This window comes from Oncorhynchus kisutch, linkage group LG22 (assembly GCF_002021735.2).
Source record: "Oncorhynchus kisutch isolate 150728-3 linkage group LG22, Okis_V2, whole genome shotgun sequence".
NCBI lineage: Eukaryota > Metazoa > Chordata > Actinopteri > Salmoniformes > Salmonidae > Oncorhynchus > Oncorhynchus kisutch.
Window position 1 is genome coordinate 39539104 of NC_034195.2, and position 18985 is coordinate 39558088.

The 18985-nt window shown below is 42.9% G+C and overlaps 1 protein-coding gene across 2 annotated transcripts in view; it reads right to left on the minus strand.

The window, feature by feature from the left end:
- The window catches only part of LOC109867608 (tetraspanin-9), a 290148-nt gene that overhangs the window by 246878 nt on the left and 24285 nt on the right, over positions 1 to 18985 (minus strand). The window contains exons 1-2 of one of the 2 annotated variants that reach the window (XM_031801319.1): positions 15447 to 15537; positions 7146 to 7210 (exon numbers count right to left, since the gene is read on the minus strand). The gene's annotated coding sequence lies outside the window, so the exon portion shown is untranslated. Of the gene's footprint in view, positions 1 to 7145; positions 7211 to 15446; positions 15538 to 18985 lie in introns of those variants that run through there. The other variant, XM_031801318.1, reaches the window with a different exon arrangement.

The following is an 18985-nucleotide window of genomic DNA, read 5'->3' on the forward strand; positions in this document are numbered from 1 at the left end:
ACAGCATTGAGATTTCCCTGCCATGCCACCATGTCTGATTTCACCTATAGGCATATTCCTACACTTTGCACTTCAAATCAAATAACATTTTATTTGTCACGTGCCAAATACAACAGGTGTTGTAAGTGAAATGCTTACTTACAGTTGAAGTCGGAAGCTTACATACACCTAGGTTGGAGTCATTAATTTCTTGTTAACAAGCTATAGTTTTGGCAAGTCGGTTAGGACATTTACTTTGTGCATGACACAAGTAATTTTTCCAACAATTGTTTACAGACAGTTTAAATCACTTATAATTCACTGTATCACAATTCCAGTGGGTCAGAGGTTTACATACACTAAGTTGACTGTGCTTTTAAACTGCTTGGAGAATTCCAGAAAACAATGTCATGGGATTAGAAGCTTCTGATAGGCTAATTGACATCATTTGAGTCAATTGGAGGTGTACCTGGTGTACCTGCAGATGTATTTCAAGGCCTACCTTCAAACTCAGTGCCTCTTTGCTTGACATCATGGGAAAATCAAAATAATTCAGCCAAGACCTCAGAAAAAAAGTTGTAGACCTCCACAAGTCTGGTTCATCCTTGGGAGCAATTTCCAAATGCCTGAAAGTACCACGTTCATCTGTACAAACAGTAGTTCCTTGGTATCCACAACAACAAACTAGAATGGTCCAAACATACCAAGACAGTCGTGAAGAGGGCACGACAAAGCCTATTCCCCTTCAGGAAACTAAAAAGATTTGTCATGGGTCCTGAGATCCTCATAAGGTTCTACAGCTGCAACATCGAGAGCATTCATCACTGCCTGGTACGGCAACTGCTCGGCCTCTGACCGCAAGGTACTACAGAGTGTAGTGCGAACAGCCCAGTACATCACTGGGGCAAAGCTGCCTGCCATCCAGGACCTCTACACCAGGCAGTGTCAGAGGAAGGCCCTAAAATTGTCAAAGACCCCAGACATCGACTGTCCTCTCTACTACTGCATGGTAAGCGGTACAGGAGTGCCAAGTCTAGGACAAAAAGGCTCCTCAACAGTTTTTACTCCCAAGCCATAATACTCCTGAACAGGTAATCAAATGGTTACCCGGACTATTTGCATTGTGTGGCCCCCAACCCCTCTTTTTACACTGCTGCTACTCTCCGTTTATCATATATGCAGAGTTACTTTAACTATACATTCATGTACATACTACCTCAATTGGGCAGACCAACCAGTGCCCCTGCACAGTGGCTACACGGGCTATCTGCATTGTGTTCCACCCACCACCCCCTTTTTTTATGCTACTGCTACTCTCTGTTCATCACGTTCTGTCTCCTAGAGATGAACATGTTTGGTGCGAAAAGTGCTAGTCAAACCCAGAACAGCAGCAAAGGACCTTATGCTGGAGGAAACAGGTACAAAATAATCTATTTCCACAGTAAAACAAGTCCTCTATCGACATAACCTGAAAGGCCGCTCAACAAGGAAGCAACTACACATGGGGACAAAGAACATACTTTTTGGAGAAAAGTTTAAAAAATAAATATATATATATATAACTTTTTGTCCATAATGACCATCGTTATGTTTGGAGGAAAAGGGGGAGGCTTGCAAGCCAAAGAACACCATCGCAACCATGAAGTACGGGAGTGGCAGCATCATGTTGTGGGGGTGCTTTGCTGCAAGAGGGACTGGTGCACTTCACAAAATAGATGGCATTATAAGGTAGGAAAATGATGTGGATATATTGAAGCAACATCTCAAGACATCACTCAGGAAGTTAATGCTTGGTCGCAAATGGGTCTTCCAAATGGACAATGACCCCAAGCATACTTACAAAATTGTGGCAAAATGGCTTAAGGACAACAAAGTCAAGGTATTGAAGTGGCCATCACAAAGCCCTTACCTTCAATCCCATAGACAATTTGTGGGCAGAACTGAACAGGTGTGTGCGAGCAAGGAGGCCTACAAACCTGACTCAGTTACACCAGCTCTGTCAGGGGGAATGAACCAAAATTCACCCAACTTATTGTGGGAAGCTTGTGGAAGGCTACTCAAAATGTTTGACCCAAGTTAAACAATTTAAAGGCAATGCTACCAAATACTAATTGAGTGTATGTAAACTTCTGACCCACTGGGAATGTGATGAAAGAAATAACAGCTGAAATAAATCATTCTCTACTATTATTCTGACATTTCACATTCTTAAAATAAAGTGGTGATCCTAACTGACCTAAGACAGGGAAGTTTTACTTGGATTAAATGTCATGAATTGTGAAAAACTGAGTTTAAATGTAGTTGGCTAAGGTGAATGTAAACTTCCGCCTTCAACTGTACAAGCCCTTAACCAACAATGCAGCTAAGAAAATACCAACAAAAAAGAGATAAGAATAACAAATAATTAAAGAGCAGCAGTAATTAACAATAGCGGGACTATATACAGGGGGGGGGGGGGTGTAAGCTTGGCCCCGGTGATGTACTGGACCTCAGTAGTGCCTTGCGGTCAGAGGTCGAGTAGTTGCCATACCAGGCAGTGATGCAACCCGTCAGGATGCTCACGATGGTGCAACCTTTTGAGGATCTGAGGACCCATGCAAAATCTTTTCAGTCTCCTGAGGGGGAATAGGTTTTGTCATGCCCTCTTCACGACTGTCTTGGTGTGCTTGGCCCATATTAGTTTGGTGATGGACACCAAGGAACTTGAAGCTCTCAACCTGCTCCACTACAGCCCCGTCGATGAGATTGGGAGCGTGCTCGGTCCTCCTTTTCCTGTAGTCCACAATCATCTCCTTACTCTTGATCACGTTGAGGGAGAGGTTGTTGTCCTTGCACCATGCGGTCAGGTCTCTGACCTCCTCCCTATAGGCTGTCTCATCGTTGTCGGTGATCAGGCCTACCACGGTTGTGTCATCAGCAAACTGAATGATGGCCTTGGAGTCGTGCCTGGCCATGCAGTCATGAGTGCAAAGAGAGTACAAGAGGGGACTGAGCACGCACCCCTGAAGGGCCCCCCATGTTGAGGATCAGCGTGGCGGATGTGTTGTTCCCTACCCTTACCACCGGGGTCGGCCCGTCAGGAAGTCCAGGATCCAGTTGCAGAGGGAGGTATTTAGTCCCAGTGTCCTTAGCTTAGTGATGAGCTTTGAGGGCACTATGGTGTTCACTTCAAAGTAAATCTCAGCTCTTAAAATTACACTCAAGAAAAACTATTATACACTGAAGAAAAATATAAACATAACATATAAAGTGTTGGTCCCATTTTTCATGAGCTGAAATAAAATATCCCAGAAATGTTTAAAGCTTATTTCTCAAAAATATTGTGCATAAATTTGTTTACATCCCTGTTAGTAAGCATCTCTCCTTTGCCAAGATAATCCATCCACCTGACAGGTGTGGCATATCAAGAAGCTGTTTAAACAGCATTATCATTACACACTCGAAAATGTGCAGTTGTGTCACACAACACCACAGTGCATTTGGCATGCTGACTGCTGGAATGTCCACCAGAGCTGTTGCCAGATAATTTAATGTTAATGTCTCTACCATAAGCCGCCTCCAACTTAGTTTTAGAGAACTAAGCTGTATGACCAACTGGCCTCACAACTGTAGACTACGTGTAACACTTCACATGTTGCCTTTATATTTTTGTTCAATATAAATCAAATCAATGAGAGAATAGTCAGATGAAATGATCATTTAAATATTAGTGCACATGACAATCTTTCCTTAAGTGCAGAGATGTATTACAGGTAGGTAATGAATGTGTGGGAGAATTAACGCAGCAGAAAGATCCACATGTTAGTTCAAATATAAGGTGGGGTCCTATTCAAAAGTAAATATTAAGTGATCATGTCAAATGTAATAATATTGTTTAAAGATTTGTACACTATTTTAACTGAACGGCATTCCACTTACCTTAATACCATTTCATTACTTTACTTAAAACAGTTTGGGTCACCAGGGACAATCAAGGGAGCTTCAGGTGACCATGACACAACAACAAAATCGTCTCCGGGACAAACTGGGAACTAGAAAAAAGTATGCAAAGGAACTCTCTCACCATTAAACATTTGTTGTTTTATTTAACAAGGTTAAAAGATAAACATTTCGGCCTACATTGGCCTTAATCAGAATCATAATGTTTTTTATACACAGTATGCACATAGATTAGACACAGTATGTTTAACATAGTAGAAAACAGACAAAGTCCTGGTCTTATAATATCACGTCAGTAAGCCATTTGAGCAGTATATGTTGGTCAAGAGCCAACGTCATTCCTGAACCTGTTGATCTCACGCCGTGCTCTGTCCTGTTCTAGCACAGCCATCACACAGACAGACCTTGTGCTGCAGAGCAGTGCAGTGAAGCGAGGACTTGATGTTTTAACAAAAACACATAAGAGACAGTAAAATAGGACACCCAACTCACTCGGTATTCATCTCCTCTCACTTCACCTGCACTATTAATCTTGGCAGCCCACTCAGCATTTACCACAGAATATGCAGCCCACAGGATGTACTGCAGAATGTGTAACTGCTGTAGCATGTTCACGGCAAAGGGTTGTGTGAGGACAGTGATGGCATTTGGCATAAAGACTTAATATTTAGCATGACAATAACAATTCAACAATCGGGTGGGCTGTGAGCAAACTTCACATCACAGTTAGAAAATAAAAAGTTTGACTAAGACCGTTTCCTTAGAGTGTTTATACTGTACAACCAAAGTCAGACTTCAGGCTATACCTCGATTTAAAGTTCAATTTTATGTTTGCCACAACATAAACCCTCCTGGGTTGTCATCCATTAGACACCAGCTGCTTCTACAGTATTGCCAGCATGCTTGCTTAAAAAGCATTGGAAATCCATGCCTTCTTTGTGAGGCTGCTGACTTAGCCACCAGCGAGATGTCCCGTCTCAGTTTAAAGGAATCCTAAACTTTGTTGTTTTATCTTGTTTATTTCTTCATGGCTATTGACTGACTCCACATGAAACCTGACCAGTGCTGTCTGTAGTGTTCACAGAACGTCCTAGCTAGCATAGAAACACACAGAGATTAGGGAGGAGCAGCTCCCACACCACGAAGAGACAAAACGTCACATGCATATTATGCACCCACACACATACCACAGAAACAGCCACACTCGTCACACAATCTGATAAGCGCAGCTATACCTCTTCGTAGGGATTTATGCTGACAACGTTGGGATTTTCTTTTCTCTCCGCAATTTCACCCCAGAAATGGCTTGGCCCGGCAGTATCCCTGGGCGACCCCCTTTTCACAGGGCTAACAAATGTAGCGGATGTTGCTACGCTACTGAGTGGCCAATAGGGAACACTGCAGCATGGAAACTAGCTGCCAGAGGTCACTGCTGTACTGGGCACTGGGCAGTACTGCTGTACACAGCCTCTGTCTCTCAGGCAAGCCAGTCTGAACAGCATAGCAAGCGGGGGCTCACAGCTCAGTTAAAGAAATCACTGGGATTCAAAGTTTGCTGGAGCTGGAGGGACTTATTGTTGGTTATTGCTGACGGGGCACTTTGTTGGTGGTCAGCGAGTCTCAGAATTAATTATTCTTCTGCTCTCCACCCTGGTTTCACAGTTTGTGCTGGCAACTGGTGTACCCAACGATGTATATAAACCCTGGATGACTGACAGGGGTTATGTACTGAAGCCACCACGCTGCCATCTTGGTACTCGTCCTCCAGTGTAAAAAAATATTTGGGAAACTATAGGAATGCATTTATTAATGTCCACATTCGTTTTTGACACGTTTATTATTTTACAGACACCTTAATGCATACTTTAAAATTATATTAATGTTAGCTAAACATGATTAAAAACAAGTATATATTATTTTGAGTACTAATGTTACTGTCCCCACTACAACCCCCAAAAAATACTGAAATACATGTAATTTTGTCCTTGAAACACTTCATTGAAATATTGTAGAATTCCATTAATTCCTGTGGAGGACTGCTCGGGAGTACCAACATGGCCGACCGGTAGCTTCAAAGCCTCTCAATGGCCAACAAATAGCATCAGCAATCCAGGGTTTATGCACATCATTGAATGTACCTGATTTTAATTGGAGCTCCTGAACCTCAAGTTTTTTCTTATTTTTGTCAGAGCAGCTAACGCAGACATGAATACCTTTATTTAACTAGGCAAGTCAGTTAAGAACAAATTCTTACTTACAATGACGGCCTAGGAACAGTGGGTTAACCCCCTGTTCAGGGGCAGAACGACAGATTTGTACCTTGTCAGCTCGGGGGTTTGAACTTGCAACCTTCCGGTTACTAGTCCAACGCTCTAAACACTAGGCTACCCTGCCGCCCCATATGGGGGCAGAGCAGGTTGAATGTGTTGAATGCATTCTGCAAATTGTTTCTGCTGCCATTTGGTACATTTAGGATCCCATCTAGGCTTCCCAGTGTGTTTCCATGTGTGCCTCCTGTCCTCTTGGGTCAATATTAATTACACCACTGAGACTGTGCCGGGAACAGACCACTTTCCTGGTGCACATAGTTGCCTGGAGGTCAGGCCTTGGCCCTGTGATGCTGGGGAAACTGGGAAAATACAGAGCCGACTAGGGTGGTGTGGGGTCTTTCCTGTTGCCATCGACCCAGGGCCTTGGAGACAGCCAGACAGGAAGCAGGCCCTATACCCTAGCAGTGAGCAACTCTCTCTGGGTAGCCTCTAATTTACCCCCAGGAGTGTACTTCCTGTTAGGCCCATTATCAGCCTTTGTGTAAACTACCCAAAATACCCGAAAGGGTTTTCCCTCCTAATAGAGTGTGTATAAATTATCCTAAAGCAGTAGGGAATTAAATCAGGTAAGTATTTCCCACCATAAAATGAATCATGAAAAAGAGGAGGATACCTAAACCTGACCAGGTTAATAAGCCATACATCTGATTTGATAGTTTCTTGTCTTTGGGGAAGCCAAGTGGTATTTAGCTCATGGATGACATTTAAAACAAAGTCAAATGTAAAAACTAAGTATGGTAGATTTCATAAATGTTGTCATTATTGGTTAATAAAATGACCTAAATACTGAAATGATATATAACAAACAAATGATTCAAGTTTGATGAGGTACAAAGAAACAGTCCATCACACGACTGGAAGAAATGAAGTAATTTAAAAGGTGATGTCATGTCTTACCGGCTTAGATGTGGTGGAGGCCAACAGAACAGAAGCAGTTGGACCACTTGATGTAATGGAACAGCCTGTCAAACAAAAGAGAACAAAAAACAGGGGCTGAACTTCAAGCTGACTCTTGATGAAATACAAGTTGGATGGGGACATTTTAAAGTACAAACCACATACAGCTACTGTAAAGAACAGGCACACAGCAGTGAAGTGTTATTTGTGGGTAGATGTTTTGTAGAAGCAATAATGGAGTCTACAGATAATGTGAAGGTAGGCTGTGTGTTTTGTGAATGAGTGAGAGTGCAGCCAAGTGGCAAATGTCATTCAGGGGCCATTAAAGGACTGGGAGATCACAGAAAACAATATTTAGCCTGACACACACAACTATAAATTGGTAAATGAGGTCAACTGCTCCTCTGCCTGTGCGCGTGATTGTCTGCTGCACATCTGTTTATGTATGTATGTGTGTCTGTGTGTGTGTGCATTCACCTTTAAAAACCTCTACAGGCAGATGGCAATTGTTATCATGTTATTGAACCACCAACACATGGGAATGATACAGCGGAAAGCAGTACAAGAGGCAATGCACTTGTGAGGAACATAGTATTTCCTTTGGAGTGAATTGAGTCAATGAAAATGGCGAACCGCTGTCTATTTTGGGCCTTTGGAAATTCCATAGCCGTCCCATGATCAAATGGACAAATGTCTTATGGGTGCATTTAAACACTCAAGAAGCTATTCTAGCCATGATTAATAAGCTACCGAGCAGAGATGTCATCCTTTTCTGGGTAATGGGCATGCCAAATCTGTCAAACCAGAGGTTAGAATGAGTCAGTGAGTGTCTAAGTGGAAAGAATGCAGGTTGACAGTGAGTGGAGCGAGAGCTTCCAGTCTATTCCATGAGCTCATGCTGCATTAGGCTGTGCAGGTCTGAGTGGCATCTTCCTCCATTTTCCTAGTTAACAGCAGGCCAGTTGGTCAGCTGCTCTCTCACTCTTTCTTGTGGGGCTTTTCTCTCACATGGCACTCATTCAATTACAGGCAGACCAGTCAGGGCCTAGGTGCTCTGCTTCCAGCCCCAGCCACTAAGCCCCAGTCCCACTAAGTTCCCAGTCCCACTAAGTTCCCATTGATTGTGGAGTGGAGGGTGCAAGGGGTGGGAGGTAATAAAGAGAAACATTGACTGCGGACATGGTATTTTTAAGAGTACATTCATTTTTTTAAATAAAAAAAATGAATGTAAAGTCAACATGTCATTAGTTTTTGTATTGTTGTGGATCTCAAACCATAAATAAACCTGTGAAACATAAGTTAAAGATGGCAATGAACTGGCAATTGGTATTTTTCTTTCTTCCTCAAATCTCCCCCTGATTCCTACATTCTGGGAAACCAGACTTCACACTCCACTGCTTTCGTATTGTTGTTCTCCTGTGAAACCTTAAAGGGAAAGTTCAATTTGTTGTTGTTGTTTCCTCCAAATTGTTTTTAAAATGGGTTAGCTGGTTCCTTGGCAATGTCCAGAATCTCCTGGCTAGTATTTATCATTCTTGGTTAATGGAAAATAAGCTTAACTTCAAAAAAGTGTAATGTCCCTTTAAGACGCCCATGTACGAGCACTGGGGATAGGGACAGAATCTCACTTGAGATAATGCCATCTTTGATATCAGATCTCAAGGATTATCAAAGGAGAAGAGATCTTATACGGCACTCAAAGAATAGCAGGTGTGCTGACAAAGAAAAGGAACAAATCACAAATCAATACATTTTCTTTCATTTGCTGACCTTTGTACCTTTTCATAAAATCTTCCAACAGATGACAGAGCTTAAAAACTGCATGCTTGGGGGTGTTAATAACGAGACTGAAGGTTTTTCACAATACATCTGATTTCATTTAGCAGGTTGAGCTAGTCTTTCCCAAAATGTGTTATAATTACTCCATCTGTACATTCTCACAGCCTACACACTGAGTATGACCACCAGGCCTGGCCTATTAAAACATCCTACACACTGAGAATGAACACCAGGGGTGGCCTATTAAAAAGGAAATGAATACTTCATATTTTACATTAAACAGTCAGGAAGGGCACTGATTCTATACAGTAAATCCAATGTGAGCCAGAATGGCTGCTGCCTCTAATAAGAGTGAGTTCCTCTGCTGAGCGGGTTGCCAGGTCTGTGTGTCACGCCCTGGTCGAAGTATATTGTGTTTGTCTTTATTTATTTGGTCAGGCCAGGGTGTGACATGGGTTTATTGTGGTGTGTTTTGTCTTGGGGTTTTTGTTAGGTATTGGGTGTGTGGCTTAGTGGGGGTATCTAGCAAAGTCTATGGCTGTCTGGAGTGGTTCTCAATCAGAGGCAGGTGTTTATCGTTGTCTCTGATTGGGAACCATATTTAGGTAGCCTGGGTTTCACTGTGTGTTTGTGGGTGATTGTTCCTGTCTTTGTGCTTGCACCAGATAGGGCTGTTTCGGTTTTCACATTTCATTATTTTGTAGTTTCTTCATGTATAGTTTTTTCCTTCATTAAAATAACATCACGCTGCATTTTGGTCCGACTCTCCTTCACCACAAGAAAGCCGTTACACTGTGGTGTATTCCCCCTTAGGTTTTTAAATTCCCCACTCTGGGATGGTAGCTTTGGAGAAAGAGAGAAGAGCACTGGTGTCCCTGGCATCCTACTTCCGGCGCCGACAGAGATGGCCGCCTCGCTTCGCGTTCCTAGGAAACTATGCAGTTTTTTGTTTTTTTTACGTGTCATTTCTTACATTAGTACCCCAGGTCATCTTAGGTTTCATTACATACAGTCGAGAAGAACTACTGAATATAAGCTCAGCGTCAACTCACCATCAGTACGACCAAGAATATGTTTTTCGCGACGCGGATCCTGTGTTCTGCCTTACAAACAGTACAACGGAGCGGATCCTATGCAGCGACCAAAAAAAACGACTCCGAAAGAGAGGGAAACGAGGCGGTCTTCTGGTCAGACTCCGGAGACGGGCACACCGTGCACCACTCCCTAGCATTCTTCTTGCCAATGTCCAGTCTCTTGACAACAAGGTTGATGAAATCCGAGCAAGGGTAGCATTCCAGAGGGACATCAGAGACTGTAACGTTCTTTGCTTCACGGAAACGTGGCTCACCGGAGAGACGCTATCCGAAGTGGTGCAGCCAACGAGTTTCTCCACGCATCGCGCCGACAGAAACAAACATCTTTCTGGTAAGAAGAGAGGTGGGGGCGTATGCCTTATGGCCAACATGACATGGTGTGATGAAAGAAACATACAGGAACTCAAATCCTTCTGTTCACCTGATTTAGAATTCCTCACAATCAAATGTAGACCGCATTATCTGCCAAGAGAATTCTCTTCGATTATAATCACAGCCGTATATATCCCCCCCCCAAGCAGACACATCGATGGCTCTGAACAAACTTTATTTAACTCTCTGCAAACTGGAAACAATTTATCCGGAGGCTGCATTCATTGTAGCTGGGGATTTTAACAAGGCTGAAAACAAGACTCCCTAAATTTTATCAGCATATCGATTGCACAACCAGGGGTGGAAAGACCTTGGATCATTGTTACTCTAACTTCCGCGACGCATATAAGGCCCTGCCCCGCCCCCCTTTCGGAAAAGCTGACCACGACTCCATTTTGTTGATCCCTGCCTACAGACAGAAACTAAAACAAGAGGCTCCCACGCTGGTCTGTCCAACGCTGGTCCGACCAAGCTGACTCCACACTCCAAGACTGCTTCCATCACGTGGACTGGGAGATGTTTCATATTGCGTCAGATAACAACATTGACGAATACGCTGATTCGGTGTGCGAGTTCATTAGAACGTGCGTTGAAGATGTCGTTCCCATAGCAACGATTAAAACATTCCCTAACCAGAAACCGTGGATTGATGGCAGCATTCGTGTGAAACTGAAAGCGCGAACCACTGCTTTTAAATCAGGGCAAGGTGTCTGGTAACATGACCGAATACAAACAGTGCAGCTATTCCCTCCGCAAGGCTATCAAACAAGCTAAGCGCCAGTACAGAGACAAAGTAGAATCTCAATTCAACGGCTCAGACACAAGAGGCATGTGGCAGGGTCTACAGTCAATCACGGACTACAGGAAGAAATCCAGCCCAGTCACGGACCAGGATGTCTTGCTCCCAGGCAGACTAAATAACTTTTTTGCCCGCTTTGAGGACAATACTGTGCCACTGACACGGCCTGCAACGAAAACATGCGGTCTCTCCTTCACTGCAGCCGAGGTGAGTAAGACATTTAAACGTGTTAACCCTCGCAAGGCTGCAGGCCCAGACGGCATCCCCAGCCGCGCCCTCAGAGCATGCGCAGACCAGCTGGCCGGTGTGTTTACGGACATATTCAATCTATACCAGTCTGCTGTTCCCACATGCTTCAAGAGGGCCACCATTATTCCTGTTCCCAAGAAAGCTAAGGTAACTGAGCTAAATGACTACCGCCCCGTAGCACTCACATCCGTCATCATGAAGTGCTTTGAGAGACTAGTCAAGGACCATATCACCTCCACCCTACCTGACACCCTAGACCCACTCCAATTTGCTTACCGCCCAAATAGGTCCACAGACGATGCAATCTCAACCACACTGCACACTGCCCTAACCCATCTGGACAAGAGGAATACCTATGTGAGAATGCTGTTCATCGACTACAGCTCGGCATTCAACACCATAGTACCCTCCAAGCTCGTCATCAAGCTCGAGGCCCTGGGTTTCGACCCCGCCCTGTGCAACTGGGTACTGGACAACATCTCCACCCCTCTGATCCTCAACACTGGGGCCCCACAAGGGTGCGTTCTGAGCCCTCTCCTGTACTCCCTGTTTACCCACGACTGCGTGGCCACGCACGCCTCCAACTCAATCATCAAGTTTGCGGACGACACAACAGTGGTAGGCTTGATTACCAACAACGACGAGACGGCCTACAGGGAGGAGGTGAGGGCCCTCGGAGTGTGGTGTCAGGAAAATAACCTCACACTCAACGTCAACAAAACTAAGGAGATGATTGTGGACTTCAGGAAACAGCAGAGGGAACACCCCCCTATCCACATCGATGGAACAGTAGTGGAGAGGGTAGCAAGTTTTAAGTTCCTTGGCATACACATCACAGACAAACTGAATTGGTCCACACACACAGACAGCATCGTGAAGAAGGCGCAGCAGCGCCTCTTCAACCTCAGGAGGCTGAAGAAATTCGGCTTGTCACCAAAAGCACTCAAACTTCTACAGATGCACAATCGAGAGCTTCCTGCCGGGCTGTATCACCGCCTGGTATGGAAACTGCACCGCCCTCAACCGTAAGGCTCTCCAGAGGGTAGTGAGGTCTGCACAACGCATCACCGGGGGCAAACTACCTGCCCTCCCTGGACACCTACACCATCCGATGCTACAGGAAGGCCATAAAGATCATCAAGGACATCAACCACCCGAGCCACTGCCTGTTCACCCCGCTGTCATCCAGAAGGCGAGGTCAGTACAGGTGCATCAAAGCTGGGACCGAGAGACTGAAAAACAGCTTCTATCTCAAGGCCATCAGACTGTTAAACAGCCACCACTAACATTGAGTGGCTGCTGCCAACACACTGTCAATGACACTGACTCAACTCCAGCCACTTTAATAATGGGAATTGATGGGAAATGTAGTAAATATATCACTAGCCACTTTAAACAATGCTACCTTATATAATGTTACTTACCCTACATTATTCATCTCATATGCATACGTATATACTGTACTCTATATCATCGACTGCATCCTTATGTAATACATGTATCACTAGCCACTAACTATGCCACTTTGTTTACATACTCATCTCATGTTATACTGTACTCGATATCATCTACTGTATCTTGCCTATGCTGCTCTGTACCATCACTCATTCATATATCCTTATGTACATATTCCTTATCCCCTTACACTGTGTATAAGACAGTATTTTTTTTGGAATTGTTAGTTAGATTACTTGTTCGTTATTACTGCATTGTCGGAACTAGAAGCACAAGCATTTCGCTACACTCGCATTAACATCTGCTAACCATGTGTATGTGACAAATAAAATTTGATTTGAGATACCCTGGTACTCCCCTCCCCTTTTCCGCCTCCTTCCCCTCTCCTCCTTGGCAAAGCAATCAGCCCTACGTTTGGCCTCAATCAAATAAAATAAAATGTTATTGGTCACGTACACGTATTTTGCAGAAGTTATTGTGTGTGTGTGTACATGCATATGATCGGACAGGCGGGCAGAGGTGTAAGAGTGCTTGTGTGTGTGTGTGTGTGTGTGGTGCAGTGCGGTCCAGCGATGCCTCAAGTTTCTAACGCTGTAATTATACTCAGAGAATGCTGGAGTCGGGCCAGTCATGTAGTGTGGCTGGCCATTCACCCCTCTGAGGAGCAGCCTCCACGGGCTCCACGTTCCAACAGGAAAACAGCATTTGGAAAAGACAAACACTATATATACACATATAATACCGTTCAAAAGTTTGGGGTCACTTAGAAATGTCCTTGTTTTTGAAAAAGAAAAGAAATGTTGTCCATTAAAATAACATCAAATTGATCAGAAATACAGTGTAGAGACATTAGTCATTTACAACATTAACATTGTAGCTGGAAACAGCAGATTTGTTATGGAATATCTAACATAAGTGTACAGAGGCCCATTATCAGCAACCATCACTCCTGTGTTCCAATGGCACGTTCTGTTAGCTAATCCAAGTTTATCATTTGAAAAGGCCAATTGATCATTAGAAAACCATTTTGCAATTATGTTAAACACCCGTCTCAACGTCAACAGTAAAGAGGCGACTCCGGGATGCTGGCCTTCTAGGCAGAGTTGCAAAGAAAAAGCCATATCTCAGACTGGCCAATAAAAATAAAAGATTAAGATGGGCAAAAGAACACAGACACTGGACAGAGGAACTCTGCCTAGGCGGCCAGCCTCCCAGAGTCGCCTGTTCACTGTTGACGTTGAGACTGGTGTTTTGCGGTTACTATTTAATGAAGCTGCCAGTTGAGGACTTGTGAGGCGTCTGTTTCTTAAACTAGACACTAATGTACTTGTCCTCTTGCTCAGTTGTGCACCGGGGCCTCCAACTCCTCTTTCTATTCTGGTTAGAGCCAGTTTGCGCTGTTCTGTGAAGGGAGTAATAGACAGCGTTGTACGAGATCTTCAGTTTCTTGGAATTTTCTCACATGGAATAGCCTTCATTTCTCAGAACAAGAATAGACTGACGAGTTTCAGAAGAAAGTTCTTTGTTTCTGGCCATTTTGCACCTGTAATCGAACCCACAAAGGCTGATGCTCAACTAGTCTAAAGAAGGCCAGTTTTATTGCTTCTTTAATCAGACCAACATTTAGCAAGTGTGCTAACATAATTGCAAAATGTTTTCCTAATGATCAATTATCCTTTTAAAATGATAAACTTGGATAAGCTAACACAATGTGCCATTGGAACACATGAGTGATGGTTGCTGATAATGGGCCTCTGTACACCTATGTAGATACCATATTTTTTTTTTTATCTGCCGTTTCCAGCTACAATAGTCATGTACAACATTAACGATGTCTACACTGTATTTCTGATCAATTTGATGTTATTTAAAATGGACAAAAAAGGAAGCTTTTCTTAGAAAAACAAGGATATTTCTAAGTGACCCAAAACTTTTGAACGGTAGTGTATGTGTGTGTACACACACACTTGCAGCACAGGTATCCCAATGTCAGATCATCAGAAACTCTGAGATGCTGAAATATGGTAATGTCAAAAGCAGAGCCATGTGTTTTGATCCTTAAAACAGTGATATACTGTGCACCGCACCCGTATTGACTGGAGGCATTTTATTTGGCGTGACCCTGCATTGCTGATATCATTCGGAGGGACAGGTTACGTCGCACAAGTGGAAAAGAAATTGCAGCCATCAAATCACTGTATTATACACTAGAAAAGTAACATGAAAGTGGATTTGGAGAGCACATCTTAAAAATGGCAAGCACTTTAATAAAGCCCTGAAGTTCTACCCCAGAAACTACAGATCATTAAATCAGAGAGGTCTATTCAGAGCTTATGGCAACGGACACATTTGGACGATCCCCAAGACATATCTGGAAATTCTGAAATCACTACAAGGCCCTTGATACATGACATTGTCAGCAGCGGAATGCATACCTATGTGCCTTATTCCACAATAATTACATTTTAATCTATAAAGCTACTAGCTAAAGCACTTTGCATACTAAGCTTGTCACAGCTTTGTATATCAAATATGACAATGCCGTTACAATACCTGCAGTATGTCCGTGTCTTCATATAGTCCAGTCATCCCATTGGCCTGTCTATAACCTATAAGACAGGGACAGACAGGGGCCACCTAGGCATCGTGGACAGCATGGGTTCAGAATTTATTACACACTAATTACACAGTAATTAGGCCATCTGTGCATTATTTATTTATTTAACAAGGCAAGTCAGTTAAGAACAAATTCTTATTTACAATATCTACCCCAGCCAAACCTGAATGATACTGGGCCAATTGTGCACCACCCTATGGGACTCCCAATCACGGCCAGATGTGATTTAGCCTGGATTCAAATCAGGGACTGCCTCTTACACAGATGCAGTGCCTTAGACCGCTGCACCACTCGGGAGCCCATTAACAGTGCAGAATATTTCAGATCAGTTATAAAACACCTTAAGCATTAAAAGTGTAGGGCCAAATATCACAAAATGGGACACAAGTACAGATAGGCTTTGTTACAGTTCAGATTCTAAAAATACGATTCACATTACAAAACATTAATTACCTAAATAACTCTTAATGGGAAAAATATGTTTCCCTGCAAGTGAAAAGCGATACAGAAAAATAAACTGTTTGAATTAAACAGATACTTTCCAAGGAATCAGGTCAAAAACAGTTGCATTTGGTGCAGTAACAATTACTTCATATTTAACCATGTTATTAAACACACTTTTGCCTAAATTGGGTAAATTTCTGCCAATACTACTGTAAATCAAGGAATATAAAATCGCATACTGTATACGCAACATGACCGGTAAACACAAAAACAATGCAAAAAATATTGTTCACTATCTGCAAGTGCTAGTCAAGTAAAGTGCTTCTTGACTTGTAAAGTGTACGCCATTTGAATGAATACAAAATGATTAGCAAATGATGGATTAAGATTTACACACAACTAGAAGCAGCCTGTGTATGATGCACCAGCTACTTTTGTCAGCTGCCCACATCAGTGTTCCTCTTGCATGGTCTGAGAGCTCCTGTCCTCTCCTGCAGTAGCAGAAGCAGCAGTGTGCTAAGTCTCATAGTCCAGTCCCAGTCCTAAGAGTGAATGATGGGATCCTGACACAGCTTATCCCAGCTACACATGCACACACACACACACACACACACACTGACAATCTCTCCCCACAAACCACACTACCCTGTCCCAGCTGCTTTCCTTGCACACTGGCAGCTGAGAAGCATAGCTTAAAGGGATACTTCAGGATTTTGGCAATGGGGCCCTTTATCTACTTCCCCAGAGTCATATCAACTAGTGGATACCAGTGTTATGTATCCCATAGCCAACGCTAACTAGTGCTAGCGCAATGATAACGCTAGTTAGTTGACTCGACAAACATCTTATAACTTCCTTCACAATGGACTGAGACAAAACAATGGTATCCACAAGTGTATCTGACTCTGGGGAAGTAGATACGGAGCCTCATTGCCAAAATCCGGAAGTATCCAGTGGGAAATCTGAGGTTTTCCATATCGGCTAATAAAAACCATTGATTCCGAAAAGTTTTACACTGGGTAGACATAAAGAGGGAGGGAGAAGAGAGTCTTCATATGGAGTTAGTTAGGCTCCATTCATGAATGAAAGGTTTAGCTGCAGGGTCAATCACAATGTGAACAACAAAGAAAGTAGTGTGGCGTTAATTTATTCCTCGTTTCATTCTGTTTTTTCTCTATCATTTTTCAACGTTTCTCTACATTGTTGCGAAGGGCCCATAAGAAAGCATTTCACTGTTAGTCTACACCTGTTGTTTACCAAGCATGTGACTAATCCATTTTGCTTGATTGATTTGGATGGATTTGACTGAGAAACACATGCAGAGATAGAGTAGACTACCTCTGTCTGTGATTCACATTGGTCCTGTACCCTTGGCAAGGTGCATTTAAACATCATTCAATTCACACAATGTCTGAAGCTAAGGAGAAGTGAGCATGTTAGATGTTGCCATTAGGGCACAGTAAATTAAATACCACTTTACATTGACAACTATTAGAACCAAGAAACTTGTGTTGTCTGTTCATTCTTTTGTTTCTGGATAATATAAGTCCTCATTTCTAAATTGCTTTTAGAATAGGTACTATATAATAATCCTCTTGACGAGAGCCACATTATAAATTACCACTTTGGACAGTATGAAAAACAGGCCTCATTCAGATTTTACTTCAGAGCCAGATAATGACACTACCAAAAAGCCAGACTGGGCCACAAAACCATAAACCCAATCTTAAGAATAACCTCAGTCAGCACTGGAAACTGGGTTGGTACAAGAAGGCCAGTGTGTGGTGCTTATCCCCCATATAACACCATACTGTCCATTTCTACGTACAACATACATATAGTGACACGCACAGTATGTGTCCTCATAGAAAGATTATTACCTTTAGATCCTAAATTGGCTTCCAGAATGCAATAATTAAATCAATCATGAGATGATTCATATCTTCAGTTCATTTTCAGAAAGTAGTCCATTCTTATTGATTTGATATCAAGCATGTCCTGCAAATCACTTGACATTCCTCACCTGAAAATGACATGATAAAGAACAAAATGATGATATATAGTCTTGGAAGTCATATCATTTGAAACACTCATTTTTGGGTCAACATCAGTTCAAAACATTGCACACAATTTTTTAAATAAAATCACACACACTGAAGCTAAACATCTTCTCCACTTGAATTGCTTCTCAGGTATTAATATCCACCTATGAATAACAGATTTATTGAAAAAGAGCCATTGCAAATGATTGGCATGATAACCTCAGTGATGCTGAAGGACACTTTAAAATGACCTTACTTTTATGTGTACCAGTATAAGCATGAGAAAAAAAAAAATTATACACCCACTAATTCATTCTATTTCTATGTTATCATCTTTCAAAAGGCCGACGTACAGCCACGATGAGAGTTAAGCTACCTCTGATATGTAGTTAGTCTGGCTATCCAGCAGCCCAATTACTGTGACAGTATTTCCTGATCAGTAGCTAACCATTCAAATGCTGCGACAATGGCCATTACTAAGTTGTATGTGTTATTTAGTGAACTTTAGTTTGTAAAACGGTGTAACACATTTTAGTATGACTTGGTCCTTCCTCATGCTATGTGCCTGTGTAGCGTCCAATGAGTTGACTGAGCCGGTCTGTGGCAGTTCCCACGTCTGTTGGGAAAGCCAGCACTCCTAGACCCATACCCAGTCCCACAGCTGCACAAAGATGGGGGGGGGGTTCATTGTAAATAGTACGGGTGGCCATTTGATTAATTGTTCAGCAGTCTTATGGCTTGGAGGTAGAAGCTGCTAAGGAGCCTTTTGGACCTAGGATTGGCGCTTGCCGCTTGCCGTGTGGTAGCAGAGAGAACAGACTATGACTAGGGTGACTGTGCCCTGTGTCTGTGTCCATGTCTGTCCTGTGGTCACGTCTGCACATGGCACATCATTCTCAACCAGTCTCTTGAAGAAGAACAATACTCATGGAAACGCCTAGGCGAACGCTCTCATGGATTCTGATTTATCCTCACAGTTTGAGGCAGAA